Source organism: Mustela putorius, unplaced genomic scaffold, assembly GCF_011764305.1.
Source record: "Mustela putorius furo isolate JIRA1106 unplaced genomic scaffold, ASM1176430v1.1 tig00003846_pilon_pilon_pilon, whole genome shotgun sequence".
In the NCBI taxonomy this organism is placed as follows: domain Eukaryota; kingdom Metazoa; phylum Chordata; class Mammalia; order Carnivora; family Mustelidae; genus Mustela; species Mustela putorius.
In genome coordinates this window covers 12,232,786-12,260,490 of record NW_025421999.1, presented here as the reverse complement: position 1 = coordinate 12,260,490, position 27,705 = coordinate 12,232,786, and the positions used below count along the sequence as shown (strand labels likewise).

At 42.0% G+C, this 27,705-nt stretch overlaps 1 long non-coding RNA gene across 1 annotated transcript; it reads left to right on the top strand.

The window, feature by feature from the left end:
* Positions 1-1,882: 1,882 nt before the first annotated feature.
* On the top strand, positions 1,883-27,332 carry LOC101688840. Its single transcript, XR_200929.3, has 3 exons — positions 1,883-1,991; positions 2,407-2,512; positions 26,866-27,332. It is a non-coding gene; the product is annotated as an uncharacterized LOC101688840 (long non-coding RNA).
* Positions 27,333-27,705: the final 373 nt, after the last annotated feature.

The window sequence follows — 27,705 nt, the reverse complement described above, 5'->3', positions numbered from 1 at the left end:
CCTGTTACTGCTTCAAGATTTGCCTACAGTTCCTGAATAATCAGTTTGAGCAAAATGTGGTTACTGACCTCATCAATGCTTTTGTCACAGTAAATCATACGGTGATGAAAAAATTACACAGGACTGAAGTGCTCAATGCAAGTGTAGATGAGTTAACTGGCTGGTTTACAGACGGACCACTTTCTTTCCTGGGAAGTTACGTGTGACAGTGAAATTAACCTGAAGGGACTTGGAGGTTGGCAAAGATTTGCATACTTTTTCCCCATCCTTTAAGAACTGCCAAGTTCTTTTGAGAGTACAACAGTGCACCTTTATATTAACAATGAAATACATTATTTGGGAGGAAGCAATGAAGAATGAGATTGAAGAAACCAATTTGGGGCTTATCAACCATTTCAATCTATGAAAATACTGCAGCATATAACCTTGAGTGGCACTGCCTTGGTTCCTTATTTTTTTGAAGACTTTTAAGTAATCTCTATACCCAACTTGGGGCTCAAACTTAAAACCCTGAGATCCTGAGTCACATGGTCTACTCACTGAACCAGCCAGACAGGGGTCCCTGCCTTGGTTCTTTAATGAAGACAGACTATAAACTACTTTTTTTTTTTTTTAAGATTTTATTTATTTATTTGAGAGAGAGACAGTGAGAGAGAACATGAGCGAGGAGAAGGTCAGAGGGAGAAGCAGACTCCCCATGGAGCTGGGAGCCTGATGTGGGACTCGATCCCGGGACTCCAGGATCATGACCTGAGCCGAAGGCAGTCGTCCAACCAACTGAGCCACCCAGGCGCCCAAAACTACTTTTTATTTGTCTTTTTTTTTTTTTTTTAAGTAATCTCTATGCCCAACATGGGGCTCAAACTTATAATCTTGAGATCGAAAGTCTCACTCTACTGAATGAGCCAGCCAGATGCCCCATGTAAACTATTTTTCACTAAGAACAAAAGGCTGTCATATTTCGGGGCACTTGGCTGGCTCAGTTGGAAGTACATGTGATTCTTGATCTTGGGGTTGTGAGTTTGAGCCCTACATTGATTTTAGGGATTATTTAAATAAATAATTTTAAGAAAGATTCTAATTCTCCTTTTATTCCCACTTAAAGTCAAACTACCTATTTCTGACCTTGAAAATGGCAGCTGTCAAGTCCATAGGGGTCTGACATTAGCAAACCAGGATGCCTTCCAAATCAAACAAATCAAACAAATGCAAGCGTGTCTACTTGTTCTCTGGCAGCAGGACACCCTCCTTGATCCAGCTGGAAGAAATGAACCTCAAGACCCTCTTTTCCTCTTAACGTTTTTATCATCTTTTCTCTTTTGCTCATAATTCTGAGTGGTTGCTGACTTAAACTACAAACCTGATTCCTAATACATTTTTTTTTAATGTATTTATTTGACAGAGAGAAATCACAAGTAGATGGAGAGGCAGGCAGAGAGAGAGGGAAGCAGGCTCCCTGCCGAGCAGAGAGCCTGATGCGGGACTCGATCCCAGGACCCTGAGATCATGACCTGAGCCGAAGGCAGCGGCTTAACCCACTGAGCCACCCAGGTGCCCCCTTAATACATTTTTTAAAGTTTTAAAATCAGTGCAAACTTTAGGAGAAGGATGGCACCCACTGGCATTGTGGCCTCCCTCCTGCAGTGCCACCCTGCTGTACTGTCAGAGTCGTGGAGGGCTAAAACTCATTAAAGATCACTATCAAACCTCAAATATTGACAGAGCGTATGAAGAAAAATGCTCATCACAGTATTGTTTATGATTTTTTAGATGTCAAAAAATGAAAAACTGCCAAGAATCTTGTGTTATGCATAGCTTCTGCATCATGGTTCTGAAGAACATTTAGTAACCAGGGAGATCTCATTCTATAGAACAGAACCCCAAACAGTAAGTAGACTGTGATCACAACTATGCAAACAAGAGCTGATGGAAAAGGGAAGGAAACATATTAAAATGCTAACAAAGGCTGCATTACGGAAGTAGAACAAAGGGTGATTATTTTTTCTTCTCTCATTTTTCTCCACAATCTATGAAGGTGATTACATAATTGCTATTAAAATTATTTAAAACAATCGTTAAGTACTTAATAGTGCTTGAATCCGGCAAGAGAGAACCGAGATCATTTTAAGCTATAGGCTAAAATGAAGTGACACATAAATATGGAGAAAGTCTTGACGGGGGTCCCTCTTCTGTCATTTTACCCACATTCAAGAGGCACACAGAGGTGACTTTTATCGGTGGACAGACTCTCCTTACAAATAAACTCTACTCCTACCCTTCAAAAGAGTCTTTGCCTGACTTCTCCATCTCACTCCTTCACATCCTCAACCCTTCATACAACCTGGAATTAACATAAGGCATTCTGTTTACAAGTAGAAGTGCAAAATGTTTTACTTTTTAATTTAGAAAACAGCAAATGCACATCAGAAATTGCAAAGCTGTGTTTGAGAAAACACGATTCCACCAACGTGAAGAGGTATGAAGAATATATGAAGATGTAATACTGTCAGAGGTAAGGCTGATTTTGAGGGGAAAACCTTAAAACTAGTGTAAGACAGCCAGTAAGAAGTGGAAGTGCAATTTGCAAAATAGATATAGTTGAAACCCAAACTTTATAGACAAGTACTGATATAAACAAAAGTTAGATTATGGACTAAAGTCAGATTAACTTGGATGGGGATGATTGGGAGAAAGGGGGTATTCTGGGTTTCCAAAGTACACTGGGGTTGCACACCTACCGCCTTTTTGTCTTGTTCTTCTGTCATAAGAATGTTATTAAGCTGCAGTTTACATGTGTACTTAGAACACAAATTCAGATTTTAGAGATTACAAGAAGTTCTTACTTTCTCCCCTTATTTAACAAGGGGAGTTTTTTTTCCCTGCTTACATAAGTTTAATCTTGAATGATTTTTGTTTTCCTGTTCATTACAAATTTTTGTTTAAAAGAGTATTCAAGGGCACTAGGGTGGCTCAGTCGGTTAAGCATCTGCCTTTGGCTCAGGTCATGATCCTGTGTCCTACCTAGGATTGGCTCCCTGCTCAGTGGGCAGTCTGCTTCTCCCTCTGCCCCTCACCCCACTCTCATGCTCACCCTTCTCTCTCTTTCTCTCTCTCAAATAAATAAATGATATCTTTTTAAAAAAAAAAAGTATTCTAGTTACAAGTAAGTATGAGCTGATTAATGCAAATTTTATATAAAATGGTGTTTAAAAATGTTCTTTGGGCATTTTACCCTGCATGCCCCTAAAATAATTCCATCAAAAGTTTCTATTCACTTCCCAAATGTGAAAACCAACATTTCTAAAATTCTGGCTGGTATCTCCTGGGCTCACCAATATTATTTCCATATATGTGGAATAAAGACAAAGGACAAATAATATTCTCTGTGCCTTGCTTGAAGTCAAATTTTTTCTGGAGTATCATTAAAAATTATCATTCTCTTAGGAAATCCATTTTGTAGCCCAACAGTATTCCATGTAGACATGTGTTTGCAGTAGTTTTTTTTTTTTTTTTTAACGATTTATTTATTTTCGACAGAAAGAAAGCACTTGGGGGAGGGGCAGAGGGAAAGAATATCCAGCAGACTCCTCAAGGACTGCAAAGCCCAATGCGGGGCTCAATCTCACCACCCAGAGATCATGACCTGAGCTGAAATCAAGAGTTGGACAATTAAGGGACTGAGCCGTCCAGGTCCCCCATTCTTAATATGGTTATAAGAAATTCTTCACAAAGTAACCAATTGGGTATAATAAACCCTTTATCCATTCTCATTCCCACAATCATTTCTTTTTCTCTTTATTGATTGAGAAAGAGCATGTGAGCAGGGAAGAGAGAGAGGGAGAGAGAATCTTTTTTTTAAAAGATTTTGTTTATTTATTTGAGAGAGAGAGAACACATAAGCAGGGTTTAGGGGCAGAGGGAGAGGGAGAAGCAGATGCCAAACTGGGGCTCAATCCTTGGACCCCCTAGACCACGACCCAAACTAAAGCAGACACTTAACAGACTAAGCCACCCAGGCGCCCCTCATTTCTCTCTTTGACACAAAAGTATAAGATACTTGTTTGCAAAATATATCTTGTTAATGCTTCTAAAAATTCCTCTTCTCCTTCCTTATGTAAGTAATTCTAATCAATTTTTCCTCATACCTCAGGAGCAACAATCACCCTTCACCCTCATAAAGAACAAAAGACCCATGAATCGGGGGCTTCCAGTTTTTTCCAATGGCAGTTCCCATGATCAGTACTCTAGATGTGATCTACATCAATTATTTAACCAACGACTATTAGAATCTAGCAAGCACATGTTTGTCATTCAACTGTTACACATGATTCAAGTATGAGCCAAATCCTTTGGACACGATTCACACATGGATCAGGTGCTTTATTCACACCTACTTTTAACAGTAATCCTTCCTAATGCTCTAATTTTATGATATAATTTTAGTAGTGGAATTACCCTGGAACAACTCAAAATTATATAATTAATTACATTCAGCTTCATTTCTAATTACTGTTTAATCTCAGCCTCTCAGCCTGACGCCCCAGCAAAAATCTGGTACACAGAATGGCAGTCATGGGTGGGTGGAGAGGCCTTTCCAGTTTGCTGATTCACACAGACTCACAAAACATATAAATTGTATTTATTTTTGCTAAAAAGTCTCAGGGTTAGTCCAGTGTATGCCATTTCTTTAGACTTGAGGGTTTGGAGAGGTTAAGGGATGGAGAGTGGAAGGAACTCCCTTCAGCAATTCCTAATTATGTTTCCTTTATCACTCATTTTGAAACAGTTTAATTGGTATACTTTTTTTTTAAGTTCCTGTGGTCATATGAATTTGGTTTATGTTGAATTAAAAAATTAACTAGGTTCTTTACGATAGAGGTTCTTGATCTTTAATATGTTAATATATGTTGTGGATCTCCAAGAGATGGGATATAAAATGTTTCCCAAACTGTTTTGAACAGAGAACACCCTCTCCTTTAAAGAACAACAACAGCTTTGGGGCACCTGGGTGGCTCAGTGGATTAAAGCCTCTGCCTTCAGCTCCAGTCCTGATCCCAGGGTCCTGGGATTGAGCCCCATGTCAGGCTTTCTGCTCGGTGGGGAGCCTGCTTCCTCCTCCTCTCTCTCTCTGCCTGCCTCTCTGCCTACTTGTGATCTCTATCTGTCAAATAAATAAAATCTTTAAAAAAAAAAAAAAGAGCAACAACATCTTCATTAAAGTATAATTTACATGCCATGGAAAAATTCATGTGTTTTAAAGGTACAATTAAGTGAGTTTTAGGGAATTTATACACTTGTACAACCACTACTAACCAAGTTCAAAACATTTTTATTACCTCAAAAGCATTCCTTGTTCTCATTTGCCATTACTCTGAATACCCACCTTCAGTCCCAGGTGAATACTAATCTATTTTCTGTCTTTATGGATGTGCCTCTTTTAGAAATTTCATATAAATGGACTCATGCAATATTTGGTTGTTGTGTCTAGCTTCTTTCATTAAGCATAATGTTCTTGAGGTTCATCCATTTTATAGCATCTATCAGTACTTCATTTATTTTATTGACAAATAATATTCTACATGGATATACCTCTTTTTTATCTATTCATGAGTTCATAGGCATTTGGACTGTTTCCACTGTGAACTTTGGCTATTGTGAATAGTGCTACTGAACATTCATGTCTTTGTGTGGACATATGTCTTTATTTCTCTTGGGTGTATATTTAGGATTGAAGTTGTGAATGATACGGTAAGTTTATGCTTAACTTACAAACAGTTTGGGAAACCCAAACTGTTTTCCAAAGTAGCTGCACTATTTTGCATTCCCACCTGCAGTATGAGTTCCAATTTCCCCACACCTTCACCAACTAGTCTTCAGAGCGCTGCCTAGTGGCATCTCAGTTCTGGTTTTGATTTGATTTCCTGATAGCCAATAATACTGAGGAGCTTTTCATGTATTTATTGGTCATTCATGTATCTTCTTTGCTGAAATACCTATTGAAATGTTTTGTTCATTTTTTCAATTTTAAAATGGGTTACTTCCTTATTATTGTGTTGCAAGAGTTCCTTGTATTCTGGATACAAGACCTGAAACAAATATGATCTGCAAATATCCTCTCTGTGGCATATATTTTCCCTTTCTTAATGGTGTCTTTTTAAGCACCAATATTTTTAATTTTGATAAAGTTCAACTTACTAAATCTTTTCTTTTATGGCGTCTGCTCTTTGGGTAATATTTATGAAAGTCATGAAGATTTTCTACATTTCTTCTAAGAGTCTTATCATTTTAGCTCTCACAATTAGGTGAATGATTCATTTGTAGTTAAAATTTTGAGAGTGATGGGAGGTAAGGGTTTAAATACATCTTTTTGCATGTGGATATCCAATTGTCCCAGCACCATTTGTTGAAAAGACTATCCTTTCCCTACTGAATTGCCTTGGCACCTTTGTTGAAAATCAATTGAGCATAAATGTAGGAGTCTTTAATATGTTAATGTATGTTGTGAGTCTCCAACAGGGAGGATATAAAATGCTTCCCAAAATGTTTTTAACAAGGATCCTACCCGCACCCCCCCCCCAAAGCTCTTTTAAACACAGGCTTTCACACAAGTTCTCAATGCTGTCCACAGAATAGACTTCAGGGAATGCTTCTCTAAGGTGCTCAGGGCTCTAACTTTACTTGGAATGTTACTACTTGTTTTTTAGAGGCTGAGAGTTGGTTTAAAGCTGCAAACCAAAGACATAATTTCTGGCAATATGCTTATAGTAAATACAGTAAGACATCTCGTTACACAGAAATGTATGGAAAGGCTGCAGAAAACACTCATTCCTGAATTAGGTCCATATTTTACGCATATATGGTAATAAAGGGGAGTTTTCTTATAGGCATAATGAATGAACTTTGGAAGTAGAATTTTGCAATTGTGTGTTTAAATTTTCAGGGCAATGCATCTTGCTTGATCATGACATCTCAGAGGAGTAAACATCAGTATTCAGGTGTTAAGACCGATTTCTATACACCTCAGCATATACAGATACTCATACATACAGACACACATGCATATATACAAATATAAACACATATGTTAAAGATATATTTTTTCCTTCATAAAACCAGTAGATTTTTGTCTTAATGTTCTTATTTAACCAAATATAATGTAAAATGCTGAATAACTGGGTCTCCTTGGTGGCTCAGTTAGTTAAGCATCTGCCTTCAGCTCAGATTATGATCCCAGGGTCCTGGGATGGAGCCCAAGCTCTCTCCTCAGCGGGGAATCTTCTCCTCCTTCTCCCTCTGCCCCTCCCCTTGCTCTTGTCTCTCTCTCAAATAAATATATAAAATCTTTTTTTTTTTAAAGATTTTATTTATTTATGAGAGAGAGCGAGAGCGAGCACAGGCAGACAGAGTGGAAGGCAGAGTCAGAGGGAGAAGCAGGCTCCCCGCAGAGCAAGGAGCCCGATGTGGGACTCAATCCCGGGAGGGACGCTGGGATCATGACCTGAGCCGAAGGCAGCTGCTTAACCAACTGAGCCACCCAGGCGTCCCTATAAAATCTTTTTTAAAAAATGTTAAGTAATTGCTTAAGTAACCTTCTTAAAATGATGGTACTATCACTTTAGCATTGTATTACTAAAACAAAAATCCTTAGTACAAAAATTAAAAGGGAAATTAAAATTACCATCTTTTAATCACTTTATATTTATCTAAGAACAAGAAAAATACAGATAAGGTTCAATGACAGGGGGAAAAAAATGTTTTGATGAGGGAGAATGTGTCATCATAAATCTAGAAAAGCAGACCAAAACACCTTTGTCAGTGCTTTGCTCACAGAGCCTGGTGAATGTTGTGAACCCACTGACAGGGAGTGAACGCCTGGGGTGTTGGACTCCTCAGAAAATGACAGTATAAACCAAACACACTGGTGTTCTATCAGTGCAAGCTGAAGTGCAATCAATGACCTTAAACTGACGTGCAGACTTTCTAACCAGGCCTCCTCCTGCTAGCGATTTAGTGGTTGTTTTTAGAGCATAATGCTGTTTCTTAATATTTAAGATGGCATTATCCTGCTTTATCCACCAAAAGTGATCGTATACAGAAGTTTCCAAATAGACCATAATAGTATGTTTCTTTTGGATATTCTATTTTTCTGTATATCTACAGAAAATCTCTTTTCTTATAAAATTCTAGCCATAGTTAGGGCAGAATGCAGAACACGAAACACCTCCACCCTCCCTTTGTCAGTTTGTGTTCCATCTACATTTGAGGCTTAATGGCCCTCACCCATTTTTATTCTCACTTTAAGTAACCTGAGCGTTCATCTTCATTTAGATCTCAAACCTTTTTCGCAAATGGATGTAATTTAGCACCTAATTTAGGAAAGTTTAGTAGTATTTTATTCTTTCATTTGTTACCTGAAACCATGCTGGATGTTTGCTCAACATTATAAGATGCTCGGATGTTTGCTCAACATTGTAAGATGCTCGGAAACTTCCAGGCTACTTCCCCCCAAGGAGGCCATTTACGGATTTTGTGTTTAACTATTTGCTCTTTGGCTTGTGTGTGGCTCCTTGTTTCCCTCTTCGGCTACGTTTCGCGTACCTGAGAAGCCCTGTCGTCGAAGGAGCAGTGCTGTGCGAGGACTGCACCAAGTTAAACACTTGGAGCTCTGCCCTCCGTGACCTTGCCAACCTCGGGCGCGCGGTGGGCGGGTGTTGATGACGTCACGGCCCATCTGCTCTGGCGGGTCCGAGGGTTAAATTCCTACCTCCAGGCCTCCCGGCTGTGGGTGGGTCCTGGATGGAGAAAGTAATGGCTTTCATGAACCTATCGGGCATCCTCGTTTCGCTGGTGGGGGAAATCTCTTCTCAGCCCGGCCCCCAATTCTGCTAAAGGCGAAAATAAAACTTCCATCTGCGCAGCTGGGCAGTTTCAGAACGAGTAAGGGCAGAAGGCTGCTCAGAGCCTGGTGCAAACAGGAAGCCATTCCCCTGGAGCTAGAAATGAGGACAGGAATTCACATGTCTTTCTCCGGAGTGTTAAAATCTGGGCGATTTTCCTCCCCGAAGTAAACGGCCCTAAAATGAATTGACAAAGCAGCCGCCCAGGAATTACCCTGGAGCGTGCTCCCCTGTAGGGAACAGGAGAATTTGAATAATAGGGGAGGAAGAATCCATTCAGTGAAGGGGATTATTCTGCTATAAACCTGGATAAGGTTTTTGTGAGAGCGAAGAGGAATTGAAAGTGGACATATTTGGGGATACGTGGGTAGTTCAGTCTGTTGAGCGTCTGCCTTCAGCTCAGGTCGTGATCCCAAGAGTCCTGGGATTGAGTGTCTGCATGGGGCTCCTTGCTCAGCAGGGAGCCTTCTTCTCCCTCTACCTGCTGCTCCCCCTGCTTGTGGGCTCGCTCTCCCTCTCTCTCATTCTGACAAATAAACACTCTTTTAAAAAAAGAAAATCGATATATTTGTAGTCATATATAAACCAGATATTGTAGAATGCTTGTAGTTCTTATTCAGCAGTGTTGACGCCATCATTGCCACATCAGTTACTCCTTTTGTTATCTTTATAAAGCTCTGATGTAAAGAACTCCTACCCTGTTGTTACAGATAAATATCTGGACTGGTGGAACTCCCACATCACTGTAAGTAACCAGTAGGCAGGTTTCAATCTGTTTACTCCAGTGCTACATTTTGCACATACAATAAGAAATACAATCAATAAATGATGACATGGGTAGAAACAATATTGTAAATTGACAGTGTATTCCTACTTAATTACTTGCACTCTTCACGTCTCCATTCCTTCTATTTACTTTGCAAAGAGAAAAGCCCTTTGAACCCAAACATTCACCAACGCCAACCCTTGACAAGCCACAGAAGAGGCCAAAGGGAAGCAAATCTCTCAGCATCTACTTCTAGCATAAGTAGAATTGCAGGGAGTAACCCACTCAGGAGCAGTTAAGCAGAATTGGCAGTTTTCCCCACACAGCTAAAAGACTTGACTCAAAAAACATCTTCACACAGGCATTCAAAATGTAAGTACAGTCTAGTTACTAAATTGAGTGTGAGTGATTTTTAAATTGTTCACACAACTTCCCTCCTGTAGATTCTCTTTAATTACCTTAAATAAATGTGTATGTTTTGATTAAATAAAAAGGAGGAAAGGAGAGGTAGATTGTGAAATGAACAGAATTAGAGGCATCTCTTCTGCAATGAGCAGAAATAGATATACCTATTCTGAAAGTGTCTTTTTTTTTTTAAGATTTTATTTATTTATTTGAGAGAGAGACAATGAGAGACAACATGAGCGAGGAGAAGGTCAGAGAGAGAAGCAGACTCCCCGTGGAGCTGGGAGCCCGATGCGGGACTCGATCCCAGGACTCCGGGATCACGACCTGAGCCGAAGGCAGTCGTCCAACCAACTGAGCCACCCAGGCGTCCCTGAAAGTGTCTTAATAGTCTGGGAAATTTTTCAGAGGGAGAGGCGATTAAAGCAGGAAATATTCCTATGCTAGGTTAAACTGTTATTTGCTTAGATATATTTGGGGTGGGAAAAAAATCACATTTATTTATAACCAACTTATTGATACTTCTTCTGAAACATAGTCTTTTTCTTTTTTAACTTTTAGAAGTGTGGACAGAAATGTCTTTACTGATCAGAAAATGAATTTTAGTATCTAAAAGCAGAGAATGCGAGAGTATCTACAAAATGAGGTTCATGGTTGTAAAACTTGGATTTCAGAGTATTGCTTGAAAGTCTAGTAATCTCTATATGTATATATCACCTTATAATCACTTACCATCTGTCTGAACCAGTTCTTAACCTAAGTGTTGCACTGCTCTGGGGAACTATCATGTTTTTTATGCAAGGAAAATAAGTTGATTCCAAAGGGTAGTGAGTAGGTTTTGAAACCTCAAAGTTCTGCATAGAAACTAAAAGGAAATCTCTTGTTTGAGAAATTGTGGTGAATTAAAGTTGTCTGCAAATTATCACTACCTCCCCTACTCAGAAGTGGAATTTATTTCCCCTCCCTTTGATTATTTGCTCTGGGACTATTTAATTAATAGAAGATGGCACAGGGATGGTATGCCAGCTGTAGGCTTAAGCCTTAAGAAGTCCTAAAGGGGGCCCCCTGAGTGGCTCAGTGGGTTAAGCCTCTGCCTTCGGCTCAGGTCATGATCCCAGGGTCCTGGGATCGAGCCCCGAGTTGGACTCTCTGCTCAGCGAGCCTGCTTCCTCCCTCACTCTCTGCCCGCTTCTCTGCCTACTTATGATCTCTCTCTGTCAAATAAATAAAAATTAAAAAAAGAAAAAGAAGCCCTGAAGGTTTCCATTTCCTGTCTCTTTTGGGAGCCCCAAACTACCATACATGAGCCCAGCACAGAGAGGGAGGGTGCTCAGCCAGCTGACCTGGGCCAGGGTGGCTGCGGGAGCTCCAATGATGCCTCCGCCATCCTTTGGACGACACCAAGGGAAACCAGACACACTGTTGTTGAGCTGTCAACCCACAGAAGCTAGAAAGCAAATAAAGTGGCTGTCATTTTAAGCCACTAAGTTTAGGGTAATTTGTTCTGTAGCAAAAAAATAACCAAAATAGAAAGCAAGTCATTCACTGTCACCTATAACTCTTGGTTAAGAGGGAATAGCTTTGTTTTATTGGATGGGCAGCTAGGCGTGCGTCTCTAGATTGGGTTTTGATTATTTACTGTGAGTCACAGGGGGCTCCGGCAAGGGTTCTTGTAATTAGGGAAGATGGGGAAATGGGGGTCAGAAAAAACACTGCAGGAATGCCCAGCTGGCTCAGTCTGTAGAAAAAGCATGTGATGCTTGATCTAGGGGTCAGAAGTTTGAGGCCCGCATTGGGTGTACAGATTACTTAAAAAAATAATAAATAAAATCTTTAAAAGAAAAAGACAAGACAATGCAGGGAGTTGAGGGGGGAGAAAGGGGTAAGGGATGACCTTCTAAGCCTGGGACGTTGGTGGCAGACATGAGGACCCAAATAAATTCTGTGAAAGAAACCAATGATTCCAAGGCATTAGGTGGGATGTGTGCGTGTGTGTGTCTGTGTGTAAAGTAAATATATAATTGTTCAAAAAAATGTTTATTCATATGCCACGTGAAATTATCTACTCTACCACACTTTTGAAAATGCTGCCCGAAATAGCACCCTTTTTATGCCTTATGGCTTCTTCTAAAGAAGTCCTTCAGGAAAAATTAAGTACATAGGTATTTTCCCATTTTTAAAAAGCTGACATATGTTTTCTTACATAAATCTTTTTTCATTACTTTATGTGGCAGTCACCTTTAGCCCCATCAACACAATTAGACAGACACACATGGAGACACACAACACACACACAAACATGCATTCTTAAATAGGAAGACCTTTTTAATTGGCAAATATGAAGAAAAATGGTCAGCTTTTAAAATTGGGTGAGACTATTTGATATCAATTCTGGGGGGGAAATAAATGTATTCATATTTTCAAATATGTAAACATAAAACTGCATAATCTAAAAATTGCATATCATTTTTGATTCACAAAATTATTTTAGCATTTATTAAGTTGAGATTTCATCATTAGCCCTTTCAAAAAGAATCAGAATGAGGGTATGTTCCCTGGACAAAAGAAAGCTGCTTTTGATTTCAGAAAATTCCATTTCTATCAACCTATTGAAACCTTGGGTTATGATCTCATAAGCATGTTATTTTGCCTGAAAGAAAGACCCATTTCTTTGAAGCCCAGTGTCTTCCTTTATCAAATGGGTATTTACCTGCTTGAGAGCAGGATCACTGGCATGAGGTTAGCCATGTTTAAGAGCTCAATAAGCTGCAGAAGAGAATAGTTTGCCTGGGTCTTAAAGATTTAATAGGTAGTATTTTATTTTGTAATTTTTTTTTTTAAAGATTTTATTTATTTATTTGACAGACAGAGATCACAAGTAGGGAGAGAGGCAGGCAGGGAGAGAGGGAAGCAGGCTCCCTGCTGAGCAGAGAGCCCGATGTGGGACTCGATCCCAGGACCCTGAGATCATGACCTGAGCCGAAGGCAGCGCCTTAATCCACTGAGCCACCCAGGCGCCCCTGTAATTTTTTTTTTGAAGATTTTATTTATTTATTTGACAGAGAGAGAGAGATCACAAGTAGGCAGAGAGGCAGGCAGAGAGAGAGGAGGAAGCAGGCTCTCCACTGAGCAGAGAGTCCGATGCGGGGCTCGATCCCAGGACCCTGAGATCATGACCTGAGCTGAAGGCAGAGGCTTTAACCTGCTGAGCCACCCAGGTGCCCCATTATTTTGTAATTTTAAAAACAATTTATTGTTGAGACTGTTTCTTCCCTTATACAGTGGTTACAAGAGCATTTACTCAAAATTCTTAAGCAGTTAATTATTTGGATTGTTTTTAAAAATGCCTAGATTTTTTAAAAATTGTATTTAGTCTGAGGAATTCCTATCTATCCCTTTTGTGTTTTCTTAGATGATGAGTTTCTCCTGTTCTTTCTATATATTTACCATGGAATTGTGAGAATTTAGAGCTTCAATTAGTCACGGAAATCACTTAGTTCTTATCCAAACATTTAATTTGGTAATAATGGTGGCCCAGAGAGAGTTATTTTTGCATGTGATTTCTCTAGAAGATCCCATTTCTCTGATCTCTTTCAGCTGGTGAGATTCCTGCTGTTCCTCTTCTTATTTTGTGACTTGGTCCCCAACATACTTGGTGGGGAGGCAGCATGTTACAAATGGAAAAGCCCTATACACAGAGTTCAGCCACAAATGTTCGCTCCAGGCAAGGCACTTAACATCTCTAGTTCTTAATGGAAGGGATCAGATGATCTCTAAAGTAAAAGAAAATAAAAGAAAAAAGGAAAGAAAAAAGGAAGGAAGGAAGGAAAGAAAGAAATGCTTAATCTAATCCTAAAAAAGGAGACTAATTCTTTTATCACTTCTCTTTTTAAAAGAATATACTGAACTTGATTGCACTGCAGCAATTCAGCCTCCCTTCCTGCCCCTTAATCTGTCTGTCAAATAAATAAATAAATCTTAAAAAAAAAAAAAAAATCTGGAGACCAGAAGACTGAAGTGGGAATTCACGGAAGAGCAACGTTCTCTTTGTGCTGGGTCTCTTTGAGTTGTGAGCTTGGGGCTGGGGAAAGCAGAAGACACATTATTATTTCTAAAGTAGTGAGAGTAAGTAGGAGTTAACATGAAATAAAGGGGGAAAGTATACTTCAGAGAATCTAGAAGTCATGATCTGAGGAGTTCAAGCATGGTGTGGAAAGCCACAGGGAATTTGCAGGAGACTGCCTGCCCAGCTCTTATCAGACCCCTTTCTCCCAAGAGAGAACTTTCTCTCCATTTAAAAATCAACATTCTCAAAAAAAACCAAAAAAACAAAAAAAAAAAACAAAATCAACATTCTCAATGACAGATGATAGGCTCTAAGGCTCACACTTGACTGAACTGGATCAGTCACAGTTCTGCCCTCATGTTTGGGAATGAGACTCAGTGAGTAGTGTTCCTGGAACTAAGATGATAGAAATTGAGCTTTACTGTGACTTCATCCAACACGTGTTCATAGGAGCAATAAAGTGGGTCTGCAGAGGTGGAAAGTTAAGAGGCGTAATGAAGAGAAATAGAGACAAAGGGCAGAAATGGGGAGGGTGTTCTGCCTCACTCCTGAGGTTTCAGGTTTGGGACCAGGTCCCTGCTGGGAGCCTGGGTGCACTTGCCCTCGGACGGTGAAGTATCCCTATGTCCCTGAAACCCTACTACAAACCCTACAACAAACAAGGGTAAGTATTCTTAAGGCAATATATAAAAAGGGGCAGGAACATTCTTGTCTAGTTGAGACTAACGCGAAAATCAGTACAGATAAAACACATCCTTAGTCTGGAAGTTCTGTTCTTAGACAAAAGATAGAAGGGTGAATCCCAGAAAAATTGAATGTTAGCTTCACAGGGTCTTTGCCCAGCTTCCCTGCATCCCCACACTCCAATCTCTCCTCCTCAAGGCTAGATCCTTCTTAACTCAAACTGCTGAGAAGTCACCACCTCAGGCAAGACTTTCCTCCCCAACTCCAGTCTCTCTTCCTGATTTTTCCTCAGATCATAAAGAAATAGGCTAATGATTTCCAAATTAGCAGATTCCACAGAACTATTAACATTGCCTTCCAGCTTTATTTCAAATTTCAGCTAATGAATTAACTAAGAATTTTTCTCTTCCATTCCACCTCCTCAGCAATGACTATCCCTTCTGTTCTACGAGGCCAAAACGTTCAGTTCAAAACTGAAAAGAGTAGTCAGTCCTCTGGGTTTTTCTAAGCATACCTGGATGACAAGAGAAAGCTCCTGCTTTTCATCCGATTCTAGGTAAAAGAGATGACATTATCTAAGTCTCCCCTCCATAAGAAGCCCAGGAACTCTAGCCTGCTCCAAGGCGTCCTGCAACGGCGTGAGTAATAGAAAGATGGCGAGCTGAAACGTACTTGTCCATGTGTACTTTTCCTCGGGAGTCTGGGAGGGGTTCCCCCCCACCCCCATTCACTAATCACTATGATAGAAGGATGAGGAGAGAAGCCAGCTGGAACTCCACCTTGCCATTGAAGATGTGGGCGACCTTGGGTCAGTTACTTGGCCTCTCCAATCCTCAGTCTTCTTACCTGTATAATCGGTACAATATCAATGCAGCGGGTAGCTGAGTCAATAAGGAGGATCGCAGACAGTGGGTATAATTTTACTGGCCAGCATCAAGCACACACACAAAAATGTCAGATGTCCTTTTTATCTAGGCAGAAAGCCCACGTGGATACGCGAGGCTGTCATTGTTGTCCTCATTTGGACTTCTCTGCTAGCCCAGCTCTCATCCTATGTCTTCTACCCCCGCACATAATTACAACTTCTGCTAAATAAACTGTCCTACCCAATGAATTGTTTTCTAGTGGCAGTGCCATGACTTGCACTGTATCGGGCCTTTTTTTTTTCTTTTCCTCATGCTAATGAGCTCCAGATACAGTGTTGCTTTTATTTTTCCAAGAAAATATATTGCTTCCTTTCTATGTGAATAGCACAGATGCTTAGAATTACTTGGTGATCAATACTAATTAGGTATTCTGTTCAGTGGATGCTTAATGCTTTCATTGGAGACTTTCATCTAGTCACTTTGAATTGGTTAACCCAAACTCGATATTGATTGAATTGTCTTCTTTTTGTTTGAACTCTTTAGTGAGGGGGAAAAAAACCAGCACTCAGTTGTGTTCTTTTAAATTTCAAACCTAAAAATCAGTCTGTGGATATAAAAAGGAAAAACCAGGCTTGCAATCATATTATGGCAAGATGTTGCTTATGAATTCAATTAAAATTTAATTGAACTTAAAGAAATTCCATTTTTTTATGGAGACAAAAGCTAGAATCCTGTGAAAAATTCTTAGAGTCTCTCTTTCTCTCTCCCCCTCTCTGTTTTCTTCATTCTTCTTCTCTTTTCTTTTCTTTTTTTTTTTTCATTCTTATTTTCTAATAAATCTTATTCAGACTTGAGACCCTATTGGGAAATTTCACTTTTAGTTTTGGGAAATGTCAGTTACCAGTGGTGGGAATATCAGAATATCTAGGCAAGAAAAAATAATTTCTTCTCTCTCACATGTGTTAAAAATAGCCACAGGGTATCCCCCTCCCCTCCCCAATTCTGTAAAAGAAAAAAAAAAATCATCTTTGGACTTAAGTTAATGAGGAATTATTTTCCTAGGGGAAAAATCTTTTTAGAAAATTAAAAGAAACAAAATGATTTGAATTGTTCTCAGTCTAGGCAGAAGGACAGGGTTGGTCAGTGGCATCTGCTTAGGCAGAGCACAATGGGCCCCACTTTCCTCCCTTGCTCTCTAGGCCTTTGGACAGGCACAGGCAGGCCACCAGGGAAAATGGCTCTGGCCATGAGAAATACCCTCCCCCCCGCCATCCCCTTTCAGCTTTTCAGTGGGAAGAAGCGGGAAGAGTAAATCCATACTCTGAAACTTCCTGCAGGCCTGGCCTCTTAGGCTGGGGTCTCATCCCATCCGCAGTGAGTCAGCTGAAAGGTCCAACTTGACCCCTAAGCCAAGCCAGCCAAGAAGAGCTTCTCCATCTAGTTCTCAACCTAAAAAAATGGGCTCAACAACCTTACTGGTCCTCTCCCCATCTCTCCCCCATCCTGAGCCCTGCCCATTTTTAGCTCCCAGCATTACTGACCCTGTACAGGGAGGAGTTAATTCTTTGCTTGCTTTTGTCCCAAATGTTCTGCTTTTGTTTCTTTTCCACTCCTTTCCTCCAAAGCCCACAGCTGTGTTCTTCCCCAGCCAAGTGAAGGACTGTAGGACCGACTCAGATAGAAGACAAAAGATGCAAAGGCAAAAGATTTTAGTAGTAGGTATATTCTTGTTGCCCATTTATAGAGGCTGAATTTGGCAGAAAATGCTCAAGCAACACTTGACTTTGAATGTACGAACATCAGGTAGCGCTTACTGTACTCCTCCTAATTCGTAGGTGCCCAAGAGTTTAAAATTGCGGTCAGATCTTACAGAGAAAATAAGGAAGTCAAAGTATAAGGAATAGGACAATCCCAAACCTGGGGAACCTGCACACAGGCTGTGTACAAAGAAAAGGACCCAAGACAAGGGTAACTAAAATAAAACCACGTGTGTGGTTCACAGATCCTTAAATTTTATAGGCTTCCATGACTGTCACCTTTCCAGTTCTGAACCACAGACTCAACTGGAAATTACCAGGAGGTATTCAGAATTCCAAATTAACTTCCTCCCTGGCAGATCCCTCCTCCCCTAAGTAGGAGCAAGTGTAAATGAGGCTCTGATCAGGAAACTTTCCTTAACTCTTGAAGACATTGCAGCGCTGCTGCTAAAGCACTAGCTGCCCAGGACTCTGGCCAAAGTTGCCTTGAGGATAGGCTAGCCCTTGATTATCCTCCAGCTGAGCAAGGGGCTCTTGCCACGGCCAACATGACTTGTTGCAAGTGGATTAACGCCTCTGAGGAAGTTGACACTTGCCTACCTAGCATTACTGAATGAGCCAACTGACTTCAGAAAGTGACTCCTTCAATGGGGTCTTTCTTTGATCTGTTTGAACTGAGTTGGTGTGGAAAATGGGGACTGTGGCTTCAGCGGGCCCTCCAGACTTTGGATATTATTCTGCTTATAGTCATTCTAATAGTCTCCGTGCTTCACCATGTTCCCTTGAAAGCTTTCGATGCACCTGTGTAACCACTGGTGAGCAGACAAATGATCTTCTTCTGCCTAGGACACCCAAGAGAGGATGATTAAACAGCCAACTATGGGAACAAGGTCTCTGTATCGTGTCTTCCAGTATGAGAGCCACCCTGACTCCAACATCAACAAGAAGCGTTGGTCCAGACTGATGCTAATATCTCACTTTCTGATTATCGGTCTCAGCACCACTGGCTAGAGGTGGACGGACTCCTGTGACATTGCTCCTGGCAAACAGTGCACAATTTTGTTTGCAAGCAAAGAGTTAAATACAAAGCCAAGATCTTTCTTGTTGATGTTGGGCTCTGAAGACTGGCTTCCCATTCTCCTTCTTAGCACTGAAGAAAGGAACAGTTCGGTTTACAGAACAAGAGCAAATTGCTAAACTCAGAACCAATTTCAACTGAAGAGTCTAATGAGATACGTGATATTCCCTGTTAACATCCCGTTAATTCTGAAGGAAAGGGGCTTAGCATGGCAAGCAGGTGTCTTTGCTATGTATCTCTATTTCAAAGTGGTTCCCCGTTCCATTTCTTCCTCCTTGATTTAGAACAAGTTTGCAGATAAATAGTTTTGCATGCAATAGAAGAACAATGCAAAATAAGAACATATTTACAATAAAACCATTGTAAGAAGGGAAAAAAATCCAAGGATTGATCGAAAGAGGGAATTGATAAAGTTAATTAGTATTGTGACCCACCTCACAAATATAGACCTAAGTCAGCGTGCATTTATGGGAAACACCTGTCAAGGAAACCTAACAGGCACCAAATCAATCCTGACCCTAACCCTAACTCTATCCTAGAAAATAGCACCTGCTAGCCTTATAAGGAAATCCTTAGTCTCCTAGTCAGTCTTGCCCTGCTTCCGATTTGCTTCTTTTTTTTTTTTTTTTTTAAAGAATTTATTTATTTGACAGAGAGTGAGAGAAGGAGAGAGAGCACAAGTGGGGGGAGCAGCAGAGGGAGAGGGGTAAGCAGGCTCCCCACTGAGCAGGGAAGCCCCATTCGGGACTCGATCACCAGGATCCAGAGATCATGACCTGAGCCGAAAGCAGAGGCTTAACCCACTGAGCCACCCATATGCCCCTCCGATTTGCTTCTTTTAACGCTCTACAAAAACCTGCCTTTGGGGACACCTGGGTGGCTCAGTCAATTAGGCCTCTACCTTCAGTTCAGATCATGATCTAAGGGTTCTGGGATGGAGCCCTGCTTGGGGGCTCCCTGCTCAGCAGGGAGTCTGCTTCTCCCTCTGCCCCACTTCCTTGGCCCCTCTCCCCCACTTGTCTCTTGTGTGCACTCACTCTCTCACTCTCTCTTTCAAATAAATAAATAAAATCCATGAAACTCGCTTTGCCACAAATCTCTTAGGGGAAGCATGTCACTGCTTGGAAGGTATTGTACTCCCCCAATTCATGGATTGTTTTCCCTTGAATAAAGCATATAAAATTTTTTACTTAAAAATAAGTATAAGCAAGAGGATATAAGCAAGTTAAAAATAATATGGTTTATTGTTGAATTCAGAATATGTATTTTTAAATATTGCCACAATCTTTAATACCTATGCAAAGCTATATTAACACTTTGTGCTTAGCAGATTTAGCCCTGGACGTTTGTTACTTTCTATATTTCTGAAGGTTACAATAACATACACAAATTTATTAGAGGAACACCTTAGAAAATAAGAAAACAGGGGTGCCTGTCTGGTTCACTCGGTAGAGCACATGACTCTTGATCTTGAAGTTGTGTGTTCAAGCCCTACCTTGGTTGTGGAACTTACTTAAAAAAAAAAAAAAAAAAAAAGACTCATGAATTTACATGTCTACCTAACACCAGAAAAAGTAGATAAAATTGAAAAATTCAGTTGATTCATAAATATATTTGACCCAAGGTTATATTCGGTGTAATTCTACATAAGATGCAAAGAAAGTCCCATGTTGTGGAGTGTGGTCAGGGAGCAAACCTGCTCAGTGATAACTAATTTGGGGTCTTTACCCCAGTCCTGCCGACCACTGCTGTGTGAATCTGGGTAGCTTTTATGATCTAAGGCTTACTTTCTTTTTTTTTTTTTTAAAGATTTTATTTATTTATTTGACAGAGATCACAAGTAGGCAGAGGCAGGCAGAGAGGGAGTGGGGGTGGGGAGGAGCTGCCTGCTGAGCAGAGAACCCTATGCTTGGCTCAGTCCTCCTGAGCTGAAGGCAGGGGCTTTAACCCACTGAGCCACCCAAGCACCCTGTCTTTCTTTCTTTTTTTTTTTTTTTAAGATGTCATTTTTAAGTAATTTAAGTAAGTCATTTTAAAGTAATAATACCCAGCAGAGGACTGAAACTCACCATCCTGAGATCAAGAGTCCCAAGTTTTTTGACCTACTGAGTCAGCCAGGCACCTCAGACCTCAGTTTCTTTATCTGTAAAATGATAGAGTATTAGTACTGCCTTCTCAGTTTAAGAAGATTAAATCAAATGCTAGTATCTAGAAATTGCTGAGAATAATGCCTGGAATGTCGTGAGCCCTCAAAAATGTGGCATATCCACTGGATGGGAAGCAAAAACTAGAAGTCATTCATTGTATGTCAAAATGAGTGAATATTTAGAGTTTTATAAATATAGTTGGATGTTTGCCTACATTTTTCATCTTTTCTTTTTGGTCAAAGATAGAGTTGAACCCAGATGGGCTATCACATAATTACAAACCTACAAATTTTCCTGTTTCTTTTGCATTGGTACCTTATTTGGGATTATGTGGGTAGAAGAAAACAAAATATTCCTTGGAGTAATACCTGAAAACAGGAGTTACAAATTAAGACATCCAGAACAAAAAACAAAACAAAAGCCCTGACTATATGCACAGAAACAGTGTCCTTTAATGCTTGAGAGGATTTTTTTGACCTTTGCTTTATGAAACATGGATAATCTTACATTTGATTGGTGAATATGCTCCGATTTTTTTTTTTTTAAACCATGTTCCCTGCCTGAAAGCTAAACCTATTTATGGTGAGCACTGTTTTTTCAATTAAGTTTATTTTCATTTTCCCATAGGCCATGTTAGCTGAGAACGTCCAAAAGTTTATTTTTCTTTCCTTTCCTTTTTATAAAGGTTTCAAAATAAATTATACAGCACTTACATCTATTGGTTCTTTTGAAATACTGTGAATTTTTTTTCTCACACATTTAAGGCCAGGTAATAAAAAGCTATTTTAAAATGCTTTTCATAGAGTAATAGTAATCCATTTTTGCGGTAGACTCTTGGTAAGCCACTTTGTGAAACGTCTTGTGCAAGCCAGTGCTAAACAGATAGTGCTTAAAAATGATGTGTTTGTGACTTGGCTTGTCCCAAAAAATTTCGCCTGGATATCAGAAAATATTGTTTCATTTTCCGAGCTCCGGATTGAGAATGCGTTCTCTCCACGAGGCCCCTCATGGCTGGGGGGCGGGCGTGTGGAAGGGAATAGGCTCCCAACAAAACCTCGTTATCACCTTTCTAACAGTTTTGTAACAGAAAATACTCTCTGCTGAAAACACTCGGAGAGAGCCAGTCTCAGCTAAGAACTCTCCGCGGCCGGAGCGCGTCCTCTCCGGAGCCTGGCTGGCGGGGTCCCGCTTGCAACCCCTGGGGAGCTTCGCACATCCCGGGAGCACTGCGGGCTGCTCCCGGTCTAGGGAGGCCGCTCTGGGGGCTGGGAGGGTCCGCACAGCAGTCGAGAGGTCCGCCCGTCGAGGGGGAGGGGAGAAGGGAGCCTACGGCCGGCTCCCGGGGCGCTCCACCCGGGCTGGGGGGCGGGGGTGCCGAGCGGCGGCTGACCTGCCCTCTCCCCGCCGCCCCGCGCTCCCGCGGCTCCGCCCCGAGCGCGTCTCCCCACCGCCGGCCGCCGTCCCGGCCCGCCCCAGCGCTCGGCCGCCGGCTCTCGCTCCTCCTCCCTCCCCCACCAGGAGTGGGGGCAGGAATTCGGCCGGAGAACCCGGCCGGGGCACCGTGCCCTGGAGGGCTGGGCGGGGCGGCCCAGGGCCGCACCCTCCTCCCCGGCAGCCGCTCGGCTCTTCCCCCTCCCGGGCTCCTGCTCCCCCCTCACTCCCTCCCACCCGCGTCCTCTCGGGCACCTCCCCGCTCCTCGGCTTCTCCGCCTCCCCTGCACTCCTCCCTGCCCCCCACCCCCGCTCCCGCTCCCTTCCTCCTTCCCTCCGCCGCTCCTCCCCTCCGCTTCTCCCGTTTCCCCTCTCCTCCTCGCCTGCTCTGGAGCCTCTTCGCCTTGCTCTCCCTCCTCCCCCCTTCCTCTTTGATCCTGTCCCCTTCCTTTCCTCCATCCCAGCTCCTCCAGTTCCCACCTCTCCCCGACCTCTCTCTCCTGGAGCCTCTCGTCTCCTCTGCACCTCCCTTGCTCCCCTTCTCTCGGCTCCCACCATCTCTCGTGCTTTCCTCCCTCCTTCCTCCGGTGTTGCTCCCCCGGTCCCCTCCTCCTCCCTCTCCCTTGCCCCTCTCTCCTGCTCCCCTCCTTCCTTCCACCCCTGCTCCTCGGCCGGGTCTGCGGAACTCCCACGCGGTTGCTATGGAGGCGCCAGCGGCTGCTAGCTGCCGGGAGGGAGCTGCCCTGAGGCCCCGGGGACGGAGCAGTGACTCTGCCCTGGGCTCTGGCGCCTTGTCCCCACCCCCCGGGGCCCGGGAACAAAGAGCGCCCTCCCCCACGTCGGGAGTGCACTGAGACCTTCAGACGCCCCAGGCCCGGAGGCTTAAGACCACCGCGAATCTGCTCTCCTCCAACCTCTGTAGACCGGACCCCTGGGGTCGGAGTGACAGCTGTGCACCACAGAACTACCTTCCCGGTCCCCCGAAGATCACTCCCGCTCTCCCCATCCCCACCCCCAGCCTGGAGGTGTCAGTGGGGCTGGGGGACGGCCAGATGGCCCCATTTAACAGGACTGTCCCCTTTTGTTGGGGACCGAAGCAGCGTCCAGGCCAATTTACATAGGAAAATGGGGTTTGTGTCCCCAATTCAGTGCAGTGTCCCGACAGCTGGTGGCTCTGTCATCATGTCAGGACCCCACAGCTTGATGTTTAAAGTGGCTTTATGTGTGCAGATGTGTGAGTGTGAATAGCAATTGATTGGGAACCGGTAGCTATTAGGTCTGGTTTGGAGAAACTCAGCGTTCACAGAGAAATTTTATCAGCCTGGTCGCTGCGGAAGATCGTGGAATGGGAAAGTCTTCCGAAGACCTCTGATGCTCTCTTACAGAGCTCTTACTTGGTCCAGAAATCTGAAAAGCCAACTAAGCAGTTTTTCAAAGTTGTCATTTACATTCAAAGTTGTCATTTACACTTTCCTGCTTGCAAAAGTTGTAAGGTTGAACATAAAATGCGTAACTGACAGGACTTCAAAACAAATTAATGAAAGGTCTAATTCATTTTATTAAACTACTTTAACTCTGCTAGCTTGTGTCTAGGGCAATTGCTTGCAGCAGGCTGAAAATTACCATTAATTTGTAATCAGCAGTTTAAACGTGTGTGCTGAAGTGATAGAATGTTAGGGCAGGGACAAACTTCAATTCTTTATTTTACTGGCGAGGAATTCGAATCTCAGAGAGGTTAAGTGATTTTCCCAAGGTCCTACAGCTCCGGAATATGATCTCAATGGTTAGAATCCATAAAAGATGAAGGCAAGGCAAGATTTAAGACAGGAGATTAGGAGCCAGTAAAAATACCTTAATCAAGAAGCTCTCAAACCTATCCACCAGTCCACGGGAGCCACCAACAGGTAACTCCCTAGAAGACAAGGGATTGAGAGGAATTGTTTCCCACAGCCTTCACACGTTCAACTTTATCTCCTGTTTGTACTGGAGCCAGTTCTAGCCACTAGAATCTTCTAGAACTCTGAACTGGAACTCGTGACTTCGTTTCACTCAGTGCCACCATTTTGTGACAAGATGACAATTGCACGGTTAGGATTTGAATGAGATGGGAAGTCAAAGCTGCCCTGAAACCCTCTGGCTCTGTCTCAGTCTGCTCTGGTTTTCAAGTGGGTGGACAAAATGACTGTAATGGAACCTGCATTCACCTGCTAGAAGATAGGGTGGCTAATCTGGAAAGGCTTTGAGCTCCACAGAACAGCAAGTGCTACCTACCTTTTAACAATCAAAAAAGAATCCTTGAACCGTTCCCTTACTTCGGGGCGTGTTGGAAGAATTCTATTGGCTAAATTTAACCAATAGACTTCTAGGCACTACTTCTGCCTTTAAATCCAAGTGAGTTTGTAATATATTAGGAGAGTGCTTCGGGGGAAGACTTCAGTTAGAGCCGCAGTGAACACAGGATGCCACATTAAAAGACAATATGCCATGGGGAGATGGAGAGGAGAAGGGAGTTGAGGGAAATTGGAGTGTGTGTGGGGGGGGTGAACCATGAGAGACTATGGATTCTGAAAAACAATCTGAGGGTTTTGAAGGGATGGGGGTGGGGGGTGGGGTGGGAAGTTGGGCCAGCCTGGTGGTGGGTATTATGGAGGGCACATATTGCATGGAGCACTGGGTGTGGTGCATAAACAATGAATTCTAGTACACTGAAAAGTAATTTAAAAAATAAATAAAAATTTTAAAATAAAAATAAATAAATAAACAAGAAAATAATTTAAAAAAAAAGGACAATATGAAAATTAGAGTTCTTCCTAATACTATCCTTACCTCTGGAGGTTTCTGATAACCCAGAAGACAGACATCTAGACAGAGGAGCCATATTTCAGAACATCATTGGAATGAGTGGCTCTGGATCTGATTATTTTTTTTCATTTAAAAAAATTTAGATTCAATTAATTAACATAATTATTATTTGTTTCAGGCATATAGGTCTTTGATTCATCAGTCTTCTGTAATACCCAATGCTCATTCCAACACATACATCGCCAATGTCCATTGCTCAGTTACCCTACCTCTTCACCCCCTCCCTCCCCAGCAACCCTCAGTTTGTTTCCTGTGATTGGGTCTCTTATGGTTTGTCTCCTCTGGTTTGGGCTTGTTTCATTTTTTCTTCTCTTGCCCCATGATCCTCTGCCTTGTTTCTTAAATTCGACATATCAGGGAGATCATATGATAATTGTCTTTCTCTGATTTATTTCGCTTCGCATAATACCCTGTAGTTCCATCCGTGTCATTGCAAATGGTAAGTTTTCTTTTTTTTTTCCTAAAGATTTTATTTATTTATTTGACAGACAGAGATCACAAGTAGGCAGAGAGGCAGGCAGAGAGAGAGAGAGAGAGAGAGGGAAGCAGGCTTCCTGCGGAGCAGAGAGCCCGATGCGGGGCTTGATCCCAGGACCCTGAGATCATGACCCGAGCCGAAGGCAGCAGCCCAAACCACTGAGCCACCCAGGCGCCCCGAGTTTTCTTTTGTGATGGCTGTATAATATTCTTGTGTGTGTGTGTGTGTGTGTGTGTGTGTGTGTGTGTATCACATCTTCTTTTGGATCTGAATTTCAATCCCAGCTCTGCCAACTGATTCCTACTTTGAGCTTTAGTTTCCTTGTCTGGAGACATGACAGTTCCTGGATATTTTTATGAGGATTAAATAAGCCATTGTTTATGAATGCTTAGAACAGCCCCTGGCAGATAGTAAATGGAAGATAAATGGTAGCTTCATAATTATCATTTTTAATAATAATTTACTCTTAGTTCCAATTCTAAGCATATTTTAAACATATTTTAAAGCATGAGTAGCTTTGGTTATCCAGTACCAGTGACAAAAAAAAAAAAAAAAAAAAAAAAGAAAGAAAAGAAAAAGAAAAAAAGAGCTCACATACTGCATTTCAAACCTGAGAAAGCAAAAATGTTTAACTGGATTGGAATCCAAAAAGAATGTTAATTTCTTTCCTCCTTTTCCTCCTTCTTCCTCTTCTTTAAGATTTAATTTATTTGTTTGAGAGAGAAAGAGAGTGAGAGAGAGAGAGATCTCCTGCAGGGGGAAGGGTAGAGAGAGAAACAGACTCCCCGCTGAGCAGGGAGCCCAATGCAAAGTAGGACTAGAACCCAGAACCCTGGGATCATGACCTGAGCCAAAGGCAGACGCTTAATGGACTGAGCCACCCAGGCCTCCTTCTTACACAAGAACAAGTTAGCAAATTTTTTCTGCCTCCTATTTGCTTGGGCTCATATAGTACTAGGAGGAGAGTGCCACACACAGGATGAGGAGGTTAGGTAATGAACATAAGAACCTTTCAAGTCCTGAAAAGAGCTTGTTTTTAGAATCACTAATAATGTGTTATATTAAAAAAATAACTGTATAAGGCAATTCTTTGAAATTGACTCCCCCACCACAACCACACACATGATCTCTTGTTCTTAGCTGCTTTATTTGGACTACTTTTTAGCACTTGTATTGGTTAGCTATAGATGTATAATAAACCTCAAAACTCAACACCAGAATAAGGTCATTTATGATTCTGGCTTATGCATTTGTGTGTCAGCAGGAGGTCACCTGCTGGTCACATTGGGTGGATGGTAGATGGCGCTGCTGATGTTGGCTCAGTTTACACCTGCATTCCGGGGGCTCAAGGGGCTCTGCTTTAGACTCAGTTTGGCTGGAGAGGATTTGCTGGAGCAGCTCTGCTTCTCACCCTTTCCCTTTCTCCAGCAGCCAGCACACTAGCTCCGGCATATTGTCCCGGCAATGGCAGAGGAACAAGAAGAGCATTGGAATCACCAAGGCCTCTCAAGGTCTATGTTTTTCTAGATTCAGGAGCTGGCATGCTGTGGCTTCTACATTGTTCTGTTGGCCAAAGCAGGTCACATGTTCAAGCTCAACGTCAAGGAGAAGGGAAGAAGCCCAGCTTATCACAGGGGACATGACAAAGGGGATGAATAGAAGAAAGGTAAAAAAAAAAATTGGGGCCATTAATGCAATCAAACACAGCACTTGCCAACATCTGGCATATTATACATTTTACTTATATAGAATTTTGTTTCTCTTCCTGCTAGAATGTAAGCTCTATATGGGCAGATTTTTGTCTGCTTTGTTTATTGCTACATTCTCAAGTTCCAGAACAATGGCATGTTAGAGATGCTGAATAAATATTGGATGAATCAATTAGGAGGATTACATTAATTATTTTGGCTTAATAAAGCCCCAGTTTCCTGAGAGCGAATGTGATTTCATTACTTTATCCTGTGTCTTCTGATTTAGAGATCATTATTCATGTTTGCTGGCTACAGAAACTGCTGGCTGTTTAGAAAAACATTTTTCTTCTTTTAAAGATTTTTATTTATTTATTTGACACAGAGAGAAATCACAAGTAGGCAGAGAGGCAGGCAGAGAGAGAGAGGGGAAAGCAGGCTCCCTGCTGAGCAGAGAGCCCAATTCAGGGCCGGATCCCAGGCCCCTGAGATCATGACCTGAGCTGAAGGCAGCCGCTTAACCCACTGAGCCACCAAGGCGCCCTGCAAAGAAATTTTCTTAAGGTCATGCTTTAAAGGG